Source organism: Oncorhynchus gorbuscha, linkage group LG07 (assembly GCF_021184085.1).
Source record: "Oncorhynchus gorbuscha isolate QuinsamMale2020 ecotype Even-year linkage group LG07, OgorEven_v1.0, whole genome shotgun sequence".
Lineage (NCBI taxonomy): Eukaryota > Metazoa > Chordata > Actinopteri > Salmoniformes > Salmonidae > Oncorhynchus > Oncorhynchus gorbuscha.
In genome coordinates this window covers 7,024,522-7,039,053 of record NC_060179.1, presented here as the reverse complement: position 1 = coordinate 7,039,053, position 14,532 = coordinate 7,024,522, and the positions used below count along the sequence as shown (strand labels likewise).

Below are 14,532 nucleotides of genomic sequence, written 5' to 3'. Positions count from 1 at the left end.
AAGCTTTGAGAATGTGTGAGTTGAAGCGATGGGGAAAGGGAACTTTGAGAATGTGTGAGTTGAAGCGATGGGGAAAGGGAAACTTTGAGAATGTGTGAGTTGAAGCGATGGGAAAATGCATTGTGAGAGTTGTCAGCAGGATTCTGATATTCCTCTCAGATTTGATTTGTTCAGATGATATAAGACGTGTGCCCTTTTTTGTCCTCAACATTAATAATAATTTAATAATAAACTCTAATAATTCATTTTTTAAAAATATTATAATAATAAACTGTTAATAATTTATGAGAGTTTAAAGACCATAATCATGGTAACAAGTTGTTTTTCTCTTTTTCCACACATACTGTCAATACCAACGTATATGTACAGTCAACTGGTGCATGCTGGAATGAATTGTATGTACCGGGTATCAGATCAATATGGAACTTGGAGTTTGTTAGGATGAGGTGCCACTGAGACAATGTTATTGGATGAGTTTGTCCCCTCTGAGCTCGACCAATGGCTACTAACACTCACCTTGGTCCATGATCTTGGTGTAAGGAACTTCTTCTCAACCGCATTAAATGCCAGTTATGTGCTGGAGTAACTCTTCAACGTTTATCTACATACACTGAGTGTACCAAACATTAGGAACACCTTTCCTAATATTTTATTTCATCCTCTTTTGCCCTCAGAACAGCCTCAATTTTGTCGTGGAAAGTGTTCCACAGGGATGCTGGCCCATGTTGATGCCAGTGACACAATCCGGTGTGCCTGGCACCTACTACCGTACCCCGTTCAACGGCACTGGAATATGTTGTCTTGCCCCATTCAACCTCTGAATGGCACAGATACACAATCTATCTCTCAAGACTTAACAATCCTTCTTTAACCGGTTTCCTCCCCTTTCATCTACAGTGGATTTAACAAGTGACACGAATAAGGAATCATAGCTTTCACCTGGTCAGCATGTCATGGAACGAGCAGGTGTTCCTAATGTTTTGTACACTCCGTGTATTTTTATTATATTTAAGGATATGTATAATTTATTTGGTAAAAGAGGTATAATTTATTTGGTAAAAGAGGTATAATTTATTTGGTAAAAGAGGTATTCATGATGTATCTTTTTAGTAGATTTATGAGGAAAAGTTTTCATGATTACAAGTAACATGTATATTATGCCTGCCTTTTCTCTGAGCAGTTTAGTTTAATGTGCACATACACACATTAAAGATTTATTTCTTGTAATTACTTAAGATTATTACTTATGGAAAGGTGTGTCATACTACATTTGCATTTTACTGACGGAATGACTTTTTAAAAACAAAGTAGATTTGACAAATGTTTTTGCGTGAGGACACTTAATAAGAAATACTAGCATTGTCCTCATCCAAAATGAAAAGTTTACTTTTGAAAAAAACTTTTGATTTATTGATTTAATGTGTACTTTTTTTGATTGTACTTTTATTTTCTATGATGAACACAAAGAAGCATATTTTTAATCGTCTGTGAAATTAAAGAGGATACCCCAGTCATCATATGTGTCCCTTGTCATGTTCTGCAGTCTTGTTTTTTACAATTTAAAATTTAACCACATTTTAAATTGCACAGCAATCTTTTCTTACAACTTTTATTTTGTGTTTGTTTTCTATTTCATAAGCCCGCCTCAATGTGATTAACAAACCATGTTCCCTATGAAAAGGAAAATAAAATGTAAATGTTTGTGGAGGGGATTATATGAAGGTATTGTATTAAACCGTTTCTAAGTTAAATGTTTGCCAGTATAGAGCAACGTTAATTGAAGCTCTGTACATTTCAGTTGAACTAAACTGTAGGAACCCTGACGTGTTATTTTATAATCTCATTATCAACTCTCCTCAATGCTCACTGATCTGAAAGGATGGGTGGAAATATGGTTTACGGAAGGAAGGATTGTGGGAAGGAAGGATTGGTAGAGTTGGTATAGTCAATATCAGAACATCAGCACTCAGTAATGTGGTCATACAGTCAGTCTGGTTGTGACAGTGTGGTCAGTCTATGGTGGTGACAGTGTGGTCAGTCTATGTTTGTGGTCATACAGTCAGTCTATGGTTGTGGTCATACAGTCAGTCTATGGTTGTGACAGTGTGGTCAGTCTAGTTGTGGTCATACAGTCAGTCTATGGTTGTGGTCATACAGTCAGTCTATGGTTGTGACAGTGTGGTCAGTCTATGGTTGTGGTCATACAGTCAGTCTATGGTTGTGGTCATACAGTCAGTCTATGATTTGTAACAGTGTGGTCAGTCTATGATTTGTGGCAGTGTGGTCAGTCTATGGTTGTGACAGTGTGGTCATTGCATGATCACAGTCCTCTCCTCACAAACCCTCTCTAACTGCATGTGGTATTGCACGCAGATAAGATAGACTTTCAAAATAGAGGTCCTCTCATTCTGCAAGTGTTTAGTGAATGACGAATGAAAAATCCTTGGTTGCTGGCCATGGTTGACTTTTAGTTTTTAAATCTTTTAGTTCTTTGAAGATATGTGTTCCCTTTTTATGATTTGATATTCGAGGGGAGGGAACACAGGCTAAGATGGTTCAGTGAGGTGAACCCTGAATTCTACAAATGTTCAAAAATCCTTGGTTGCTGGCCATGGTTGACTTTTAGTTTTTAAATCTTTTACAATACATGTCAAATCTGTGAAGATATGTGTTCCCTTTTTATGATTTGATATTCATTGTTTTTATTAAAATGTTCAGAATGTAACGTGGAAGATATGGGGTTCAATGTTCACCCATAACGTGGAAGATATGGGGTTCAATGTTCACCCATAACGTGGAAGATATGGGGTTCAATGTTCACCCATAACGTGGAAGATATGGGGTTCAATGTTCACCCATAACGTGGAAGATATGGGGTTCAATGTTCACCCATAACGTGGAAGATATGGGGTTCAATGTTCACCCATAACGGAAGATATGGGGTTCAATGTTCACCCATAACGTGGAAGATATGGGGTTCAATGTTCACCCATAACGTGGAAGATATGGGGTTCAATGTTCACCCATAACGAGGAAGATATGGGGTTCAATGTTCACCCATAACGAGGAAGATATGGGGTTCAATGTTCACCCATAACGAGGAAGATATGGGGTTCAATGTTCACCCATAACGTGGAAGATATGGGGTTCAATGTTCACCCATAAGATATGGGGTTCAATGTTCACCCATAAGGAAGATATGGGGTTCAATGTTCACCCATAACGAAGATATGAAGATATGGGGTTCAATGTTCACCCATAACGTGGAAGATATGGGGTTCAGTTCACCCATAACGGGGTTCAATGTTCACCCATAACGTGGAAGATATGGGGTTCAATGTTCACCCATAACGTGGAAGATATGGGGTTCAATGTTCACCCATAACGTTCACCCATAACGTGGAAGATATGGGGTTCAATGTTCACCCATAACGTGGAAGATATGGGGTTCAATGTTCACCCATAACGTGGAAGATATGGGGTTCAATGTTCACCCATAACGTGGAAGATATGGGGTTCAATGTTCACCCATAACGTGGAAGATATGGGGTTCAATGTTCACCCATAACGAAGATATGGGGTTCAATGTTCACCCATAACGTGGAAGATATGGGGTTCAATGTTCACCCATAACGTGGAAGATATGGGGTTCAATGTTCACCCATAACGTGGAAGATATGGGGTTCAATGTTCACCCATAACGTGGAAGATATGGGGTTCAATGTTCACCCATAACGTGGAAGATATGAAGATATGATATGGGTTCAATGTTCATGTTCACCCATAACGTGGAAGATATGGGGTTCAATGTTCACCCATAACGTGGAAGAAGAATGTTCACCCATAACGGGAAGATATGGGGTTCAATGTTCACCCATAACGAGGAAGATATGGGGTTCAATGTTCACCCATAACGGGAAGATATCAATGTTCACCCATAACGTGGAAGATATGGGGTTCAATGTTCACCCATAACGAGGAAGATAATGGGGTTCAATGTTCACCCAAGATAAATGTTCACCCATAACGTGGAAGATATGGGGTTCAATGTTCACCCATAACGTGGAAGATATGGGGTTCAATGTTCACCCATAACGTGGAAGATATGGGGTTCAATGTTCACCCATAACGTGGAAGATATGGGGTTCAATGTTCACCCATAACGTGGAAGATAGAATGTTCACCCATAACGAGGAAGATATGGGGTTCAATGTTCACCCATAACGTGGAAGATATGGGGTTCAATGTTCACCCATAACGTGGAAGATATGGGGTTCAATGTTCACCCATAACGAGGAAGATATGGGGTTCAATGTTCACCCATAACGTGGAAGATATGGGGTTCAATGTTCACCCATAACGTGGAAGATATGGGGTTCAATGTTCACCCATAACGTGGAAGATATGGGGTTCAATGTTCACCCAAGATATGGGGTTCAATGTTCACCCATAACGGAAGATATGGGGTTCAATGTTGGGTTCAATGTTCACCCATAACGTGGAAGATATGGGGTTCAATGTTCACCCATAACGTGGAAGATATGGGGTTCAATGTTCACCCATAACGTGGAAGATATGGGGTTCAATGTTCACCCATAACGTGGAAGATATGGGGTTCAATGTTCACCCATAACGTGGAAGATATGGGGTTCAATGTTCACCCATAACGTGGAAGATATGGGGTTCAATGTTCACCCATAACGTGGAAGATATGGGGTTCAAGACCCATATGGAAGATAGCTGTTCAATGTTCACCCATAACGGGAAGATATGGGGTTCAATGTTCACCCATAACGTGGAAGATATGGGGTTCAATGTTCACCCATAACGTGGAAGATATGGGGTTCAATGTTCACCCATATATGGGGTTCAATGTTCACCCATAACGTGGAAGATACAGGGTTCAATGTTCACCCATATAAACAGGTTACAATGGTCACCCATAACGTGAAGATATGGGGTCCAATGTTCACCCATAACGACTGGAAGATATGGGGTCTAATAAATGGATCACTATAACTTTAAAGATATGGGGTCCAATGTTCACCCATAACGACAAGATATGGACTCATCTCTGTTATATATATATATACTGGCCAACCATAGACATACAAAAAATAAAACTAGATGACCCATGCCTCTGTCACTATCAAAACTAGATGACCCGCCGCCATCCAACCAACACAGAGAATAAACAGCTTACTATGGTCAGGGCGTGACACCCACATACAGACTTGAAATCATTGGCCACTAATAAATGGATCACTAGTCACTTTAATAATGTTTACATATCCTACATTACTCATCTCATATATATATATATACTGTATTTTATACCATCTACTGCATCTTGCCTATGCCTCTCTGTCATCGCTCATCCATATATTTATATGTACATATTCTCATTCTATTCCTTTACTTATATTTGTGTGTAAAAGGTAGTTGTCGTGAAATTGTTAGTTATTGCTGCACCGTCGGAACCTAGAAGCACAAGCATTTCACTACACTCACATTAACATCTGCTAACCATGTGTATGTGACCAATAACATCTGCTAACCATGTGTATGTGACCAATAACATCTGCTAACCATGTGTATGTGACCAATAACATCTGCTAACCATGTGTATGTGACCAATAACATCTGCTAACCATGTGTATGTGACCAATAACATCTGCTAACCATGTGTATGTGACCAATAACATGTATTAATTATTCATGTTAATATTCATTTATTATTAATACCATTTGATTTGATTGATTGGATTTGTGTGGTAGCACAATGTTTTCAATATTCTTTGTATCCCTCGTGTACTCAAATGTTTATTTTATTTCGGCAGTTACCAAGCACAAGGCTGTAGCTCTGTGGAGAACTATGCCAAAGATGATCAAGGACCGAGAGACGAATAAACAGAGACTCTGACCGAGAGACTGATTTAACAGCTTCTATCTCCAGTCCATCAGACTGTTAAACAGACATCACTAGTCAGCCTCTGCCTTTGTACTCTGCCCTGAACCTTAGTCACTATTAATAGCTGGCTATCACCAAGTACTCTACCCTGCACCTCAGAGACTGCTGCCCTCTGTACATACTGTAGAGCCATTGAACACTGGGCACCTTAATAGTCATGGCTCATCCTATATAACTACTGTTGTCCACTTCATATATATATACTGTATTCTAGTCATGGTTCATACTATATAACTACTGCTGTCCACTTCATATGTATATACTGTATTCTAGTCATGGCTCATCCTATATAACTACTGTTGTCCACTTCATATGTATATACTGTATTCTAGTCATGGTTCATCCTATATAACTACTGCTGTCCACTTAATATATAATATATATGCCATTTAGCAGACGCTTTTATCCAAAGCGACTTACAGTCATGTGTGCATACATTCACTTCATATGTATATACTGTATTCTAGTCATGGTTCATCCTATATAACTACTGCTGTCCACTTCATATATATATACTGTATTCTAGTTCATCCTATATAACTACTGCTGTCCACTTCATATGTATATACTGTATTCTAGTCATCATCCTATATAACTACTGCTGTCCACTTCATATGTATATACTGTATTCTAGTCATGGTTCATCCTATATAACTACTGCTGTCCACTTCATATGTATATACTGTATTCTAGTCATGGTTCATCCTATATAACTACTGCTGTCCACACCTTTTCTATCCATGCACTGTCAATATTGACTATACACACACCATTCACATACATCCTTCTGTAGCTCAGTTGGTAGAGCATGGCGCTTGTAACGCCAGGGTAGTGGGTTCGATCCCCGGGACCACCCATACGTAGAATCTATGCACACATGACTGTAAGTCGCTTTTGATAAAAGCGTCTTCTAAATGGCATATATATACGTATTTAAATTCTGGACTCTTATTGCTCGTTCTGATATTGATCATTCTGATATGTCTTTTGGACCATGTGTCTATTGTTATTGTATTGCTAGATATTGCTGCATTGTTGAAGGTAGAAATATAATCGTTATCTTTGCACCTGCGCTAAAATCTGCAACACTGTGCACGAGACCGATAAACGTTGGTTTTATTTGCACTATAGAGTTACATTGACACCTACAGGTCTGCTATGGTACTGTTTCCCGAATTAACGTTGCAATCACATCCAGATTACGTATGTGTTGCGCGACCCGACACCCGTTCACTGTGTTTACTACTGACCACTGCAGAGGGTTTATGGATCGTAGAAACTGAAGCCCTTCATAAAAAGTGAACATGTTCTGGATGGTTCCCGTCCTCATATGACGTATCATCAAAACACTCGTGACCACTCTCAATAAATCCATGTTTCACAGCGTAATGGTAAAATGCCCAAATAACGCCAATTAATGAAACATATTTTAAGTCTTGTTGAATACTCGTTTCTGACTGGCTTGAAGGACATTCTAGCAAGGTATTCTGGCAAGGGGGGCGGGGCTTTTTGGCACAACACCGGAGCACAGGTGGCACCTTAATTGGGGAGGATGAGCTCGTTGTAATGGCTGGAGCAGAATTGAATTGGTATCAAATACATGGTTTACATGTGTTTGATGCCATTCCATTGGCTCCGTGCCAGCTCTTATTATGAGTCGTCCTCCCCTCAGCAGCCTCCACTGAGCCAGAACCATGTATTTATTTGTATGTATATATTATTGTTGTTGTTTTTCCTGAGCTTTGTTTACCATGTACTATTGTTACTAGTAATAGTGGATAAAGATTTAAAGGGTAGCAGGTAGCCTAGCGGTTAGAGCATTGGGCAAGCAACCGGAAGGTTGCTGGTTTGAATACCTGAGCCGAAGAGGTGTAGAGTCTGTCGATGTTCCCTTTGAGCAAGGCACTTAAGTTAACTCTAATTTACCCCAGGGGTGCTGTACTACTGTGGCTGACCCTGTAATAAAAACACATTTCACTGCACCTACCTGGTGTATGTGACAATAAAATGTAAATATTTTTAAATATATATATTTTTTTACCATTTGCATTTTGTGTGGAGATTGATGTTGGCTGATCTGTGTTATATGTAGCTGACAGGTGGAGGAAACCATTTTCCGCTCTGACGACAACACATTCTATTCTGTGAAGCTTATCTCATTGGAGCAGGACTTTTTCCTGACTGTGACCTACCTAGATCTGTGTTGTAACGTTGACTTGTCGAATCCATGGCCTCAGTAGTTGACCCTCCATCCGAGTGCCCCCATGTACCATTCTACTGCTGATGCCCCTGCACAACAGATGCACGCTGCTGCCTCAGGTGCGCCTGGGCCTATGAGTTTGTAGAGTGTACTATGAAGACGGCAGCTGCACAGGGCCAGACTGACATCAACTCAACTAACATGGTCAGTAAGAGGATAAAGTGCTTATGATCTACAAGAATAGTGTTCAACAAGAATAGTGTTCAACAAGAACAGTGTTCAACAAGAATAGTGTTCAACAAGAATAATGTTCAACAAGAACAGTGTTCAACAAGAACAGTGTTCAACAAGAATAGTGTTCAACAAGAATAGTGTTCAACAAGAATAGTGTTCAACAAGAATAGTGTTCAACAAGAATAGTGTTCAACAAGAATAGTGTTCAACAAGAATAGTGTTCAACAAGAATAATGTTCAACAAGAATAGTTAGTGTTCAACAAGAATAGTGTTCAACAAGAATAGTGTTCAACAAGAATAGTGTTCAACAAGAATAATGTTCAACAAGAACAGTGTTCAACAAGAATAGTGTTCAACAAGAATAGTGTTCAACAAGAATAATGTTCAACAAGAATAGTGTTCAACAAGAATAGTGTTCAACAAGAATAATGTTCAACAAGAACAATGTTCAACAAGAATAGTGTTCAACAAGAATAGTGTTCAACAAGAATAGTGTTCAACAAGAATAGTGTTCAACAAGAACAGTGTTCAACAGGAACAGTGTTCAACAAGAATAGTGTTCAACAAGAACAGTGTTCAACAAGAATAGTGAAGGGAAAGGCTTGATGTGGGGAAAATCCACTTTATAAAAGCTGATTAAAAGGAAAAAGTTTCAACATGTTGGCTAATGTTATTATAACCCCCCCCCCCCCCCCATCCAACTCCCTGCTCCTGACCAACTCACCCCCCCTGCCAATGAACAGAGAGGAGTCTAAGATCCCAGGGGCTGGAACCAATAAGAACCGGGTCTACTCCTCGGAACAGAAGTTCTGGAATGCTCAGGAAAGGTTAAGGCCCAGGAAAGGTTAAGGCTCAGGAAAGGTTAAGGCTCAGGAAAGGTTAAGACTCAGGAAAGGTTAAGGCTCAGGAAAGGTTAAGGCTCAGGAAAGGCTAAGGCTCAGGAAAGGTTAAGGTTCAGGAAACGTTAAGGCTCAGGAAAGGTTAAGGCTCAGGAAAGGTTAAGGCTTGGGAAAGGTTAAGGCTCAGGAAAGGTTAAGGCTCAGGAAAGGTTGATGAAAGTTAAGGCTCAGGAAAGGTTAAGGCTTGGGAAAGGTTAAGGCTCAGGAAAGGTTAAGGCTTAGGAAAGGTTAATGCTACATTGATGATGTTAGATAGGCTTACATCGTACTACAGTCATGCTATTTACAAAGGGTTAAATCTACTAGCTGTATTGAAGGGTGGAGAGCTTTTTGTGAACAGTGCTTGCGATGTGTTCTGACTGCAATGTTTTCTGTTAAGTCTGTGACATCATGGTGATCTCTCATATAGCTCTTGCGCAGAGCGTGCCATGACTAGGAAAATGAAATATCACCAATCAGAGGAGGATAGAGGAAAAATCCAACACTTTTCTTTTTGTAGAAATGTTATAATTGTTTCTGGTTCTAGGTTTTTTGAGCTTTCAATATTCAATATCTCTTACACAAAGCGTGCCATGACTATGAAATTGATATGTAAAATTGCTACGTGTCACCTGTGTGGCTTTGGTTGTTGTTGCTGGAAACATTCACTGGACTGTGGCATGAAGTCTGTTGGCCTGTATGTCTGTGCTTTCAAGAAGCAGGAGACAACACGGTGCAGCACTGTGGCTTAAAACAGCAGAAAACGATTTACTTCCCCACAACCAGGTGGCACTGAAGGGAAGATGACCTGGGTCAACAAGACAAGATCCACAACAAGAACAACAAGCAGGCATGGCAGGAGAATCTGAAGTGGGGGCCCTCCACGCCAGGTGAGTAGAGAAAAGAGACATTCCTGGATTTAGTTATTCATAGTGGGGCGGCAGGGTAGCCTAGTGGTTAGAGCGTAGAGGCGGCAGGGTAGCCTAGTGGTTAGAGCGTAGAGGTGGCAGGATAGCCTAGTGGTTAGAGTGTTGGACTAGTAACCAAAAGGTTGCAAGTTTGAATCCTCGAGCTGACAAGGTACAAATCTGTCCTTTTGCCCCTGAACAGGCAGTTAACTCACTGTTCCTAGGCCGTCATTGAAAATAAGAATTTGTTCTTAACTGACTTGCCTAGTAAAATAAAGGTAAAAAATTACAAATTAAAATAAATAGTTATAGTTAGGGGTGACAGGTCGGCTAGAGGTTAGAGTGTTGGGCCGGTAACCAAAAAGGTTGCTAGATCAAATCCCAGAGCAGACAAGATAAAAATCAGTAAATTCTGCCCCTGAACAATGCAGTTAACCCACTGTTCCTAGGGTGTCATTGTAAATAAGAATTTGTTCTTTAACTGACTTTCCTAGTTAAATAAAGGAAAAATAGTTAATCATGTTAAAGTTAGGCATAATCGATGGAGAATACATTTTAGAAGCCTTTCCAAACGTTCAATAACCCATCAGACCTCCAGATCTGCTTTCACCGTGTTACAGACTGATGAGGAATGAGGAAATGAGGAGGAAATAAATATATTTTTTTAACTCGTTCTGGCTGACATTTGACTTTTCTTGTTAGGAAATGTCCACGCGGTCCGTCCCTGAAACTGCTTTCACCGTGTTACAGACTGATGAGGAATGAGGAAATGAGGAGGAAATAACAAAAAATGTTTTTACTCGTTCTGGCTGACATTTGACGTTTCTTGTTATTAGGAAATGTCCACGCGGTCCGTCCCTGAAACGTTTTGGGGGGCTAAAGCCAAGGAGTTCTTCTCTAGGGCTCGAATGCATCACTGGATGGGGTGAGAGAAAATTGCTGTCAATAACTTTGTAGTCCTCTACTTGGAAATGTTTGTGCGAAGAAGTTATATGTGCAGAGTACATTCTGAATTAAAGGACGTGATATGATAGAAGCAGGGCCTTGAGAAGCGTTCAAAGTCCATTTCACAGTATAAGATGTTTTGAATTATTTTATTCGTATCTGTCTTCAGATATGAGTTGTCATTGGACCGACAGGATCGTGGACCCGCTGTGGGAACGAAGTCCGCTTCGTGATCGATTACTACCACGAAGAGTTCAACAAGGACACCTATGAGTTCTCCATCTCCGTCCGCACAGCTTTTGACTCTATAGATGCAGTCTGGGACAGGATGAAGGTGGTCTGGTGGCGCTGGACCACAGCAAACAACACGCTGTGAAACACGGTTTTACATTCTTCATTTCAATACTGAGATTTGATAAGAACAAAAACCATGAAGACCCATTCACTCAGTCTGCAATAACTGTAGGATGGTTAACTAGGATGTTGAGATCTAAACTAGGTTAACTAGTATGTTGACATCTAAACTGGGTTAACTGTGGGATGTTGACATCTAAACTGGGTTAACTGTGGGATGTTGACATCTAAACTGGGTTAACTAGGATGTTGACATCTAAACTGGGTTAACTAGGATGTTGACATCTAAACTAGGTTAACTAGGATGTTGACATCTAAACTAGGTTAACTAGGATGTTGATATCTAAACTAGGTTAACTAGGATGTTGACATCTAAACTAGGTTAACTAGGATGTTGACATCTAAACTAGGTTAACTAGGATGTTGACATCTAAACTAGGTTAACTGTAGTATATTGACATCTAAACTAGGTTAACTGTAACTCCATTTTGGTTCTACTGGCTTTGAAACCATTGGGTCTCCATTTTGGTTCTACTGGCTCTGAAACCATTCTGTCTCCATTTTGGTTCTACTGGCTCTGAAACCATTGGGTCTCCATTTTGGTTCTACTGGCTCTGAAACCATTGGGTCTCCATTTTGGTTCTACTGGCTCTGGAACCATTGGGTCTCCATTTTGGTTCTACTGGCTCTGGAACCATTGGGTCTCCATTTTGGTTCTACTGGCCCTGAAACCATTGGGTGCTACCTCTGCTTGGTTTCAACTTGGTTGTACTGGCTCTGAAACCATTGGGTCTCCATTTTGGGGCTCTGAAACCATTGGGTCTCCATTTTGGTGGCTCTGAAACCATTGGGTCTCCATTTTGGTTCTGGTGCAGAGTGGGAAACCATTGGGTCTCCATTTTGGTTCTACTGGCTCTGAAACCATTGGGTCTCCATTTTGGTTCTACTGGCTCTGAAACCATTGGGTCTCCATTTTGGTTTTACTGGCTCTGAAACCATTGGGTCTCCATTTTGGTTTTACTGGCTCTGAAACCATTGGGTGTATATTTTCTTCTGCATCAGATGTGCTTATGTTTTGAGCAACATCTTCTGGTTTAGTGATGAAACTACTTCAAATAAAAGTGTATCTAGACTATATGAACGGCAGATGGAGCTCCAGGATTATGTCCTCTTCCGTATCAGCTCCGGTGGGGCACCTGCTGGTAGTAACCGGAAGGTGGGTTCAAACCCCGAGCTGACAAGGTACAAATCTGTCGTTCTGCCCCTGAACAGGCAGTTAACCCACTGTTCCCAGGCCGTCATTGAAAATAAGAATATGTTCTTAACTGACTTGCCTGGTTAAATAAAGGTAAAATAAAATAAATAAAAATAAAATACACGGCAGGGCTCATTGCAAGCCAGCTCGTAGTTCTGTCAATTCATAAAAGTACAGGTCACGGTGTAATGAATGTGAAAGAAAAGGGTATATATATGATTAAGAAAAACTACAGAAATTCAATTAATCTCACCTGAATTTTTTTTTCATATTCAAAACTTGTTGTTCTAAACCATATGGAAAGGAGAGTAAATGAGAACCAACCACTCCACAGTCTGAACATGGATTCATGTTACAGAATGTACCTCTTTAAAGAAGGAACGGAATAGAGATTTGAAAGTGAACAAAAAACAGGTGATGTTTCAGTTTTCTTTGAAGAAGGGTGAATAGAGAGGATAAAGAGAAAATTATAAACACGGTGCACCTGCTGGTGCAGAGTGGGTGTCAGGGCCGACACGGTGCACCTGCTGGTGCAGAGTGGGTGCACGGTGCTCCTGCTGGTGCAGAGTGGGTGTCAGGGCCGACACGGTGCACCTGCTGGTGCAGAGTGGGTGTCAGGGCCAACACGGTGCACCTGCTGGTGCAGAGTGGGTGTCAGGGCAACACGGTGCTCCTGCTGGTGCAGAGTGGGTGTCAGGGCCAACACGGTGCTCCTGCTGGTGCAGAGTGGGTGTCAGGGCAACACGGGGCTCCTGCTGGTGCAGAGTGGGTGTCAGGGCAACACGGTGCTCCTGCTGGTGCAGAGTGGGTGTCAGGGCCAACACGGTGCTCCTGCTGGTGCAGAGTGGGTGTCAGTGCCAACACGATGCTCCTGCTGGTGCAGAGTGGGTGTCAGGGCCGACACGGTGCTCCTGCTGGTGCAGAGTGGGTGTCATGGCCAACACGGTGCTCCTTCTGGTGCAGAGTGGGTGTCAGGGCCAACACGGTGCTCCTGCTGGTGCAGAGTGGGTGTCAGGGCAACACGGTGCTCCTGCTGGTGCAGAGTGGGTGTCAGGGCCAACACGGTGCTCCTGCTGGTGCAGAGTGGGTGTCAGGGCCAACACGGTGCTCCTGCTGGTGCAGAGTGGGTGTCAGGGCCAACACGGTGCTCCTGCTGGTGCAGAGTGGGTGTCATGGCCAACACGGTGCTCCTTCTGGTGCAGAGTGGGTGTCATGGCCAACACGGTGCTCCTGCTGGTGCAGAGTGGGTGTCAGGGATAACACGGTGCTCCTGCTGGTGCAGAGTGGGTGTCATGGCCGACACGTTGCTCCTGCTGGTGCAGAGTGGGTGTCAGGGCCAACACGGTGCTCCTGCTGGTGCAGAGTGGGTGTCAGAGCCGACACGGTGCTCCTTCTGGTGCAGAGTGGGTGTCAGGGCCAACACGGTGCTCCTGCTGGTGTAGAGTGGGTGTCAGGGCTGACACGGTGCACCTGCTGGTGCAGAGTGTGTGTCAGGGCCGACACGATGCTCCTGCTGGTGCAGAGTGGGTGTCAGGGCCGACACGGTGCTCCTTCTGGTGCAGAGTGGGTGTCATGGGCCAACACGGTGCTCCTTCTGGTGCAGAGTGGGTGTCATGGCCAACACGGTGCTCCTGCTGGTGCAGAGTGGGTGTCAGGGCCGACACGGTGCTCCTGCTGGTGCAGAGTGGGTGTCATGGCCAACACGGTGCTCCTGCTGGTGCAGAGTGGGTGTCAGGGATGACGGTGGTGCAGACACGGTGCTCCTGCTGGTGCAGAGTGGGTGTCA

The 14,532-nt window shown here is 42.3% G+C and overlaps 1 pseudogene; it reads left to right on the top strand.

Annotated features, from left to right (window-relative positions):
- Positions 1–9,141: 9,141 nt before the first annotated feature.
- On the top strand, positions 9,142–11,513 carry LOC124040468 (annotated as a pseudogene).
- The last annotated feature ends 3,019 nt before the right edge of the window (positions 11,514–14,532 follow it).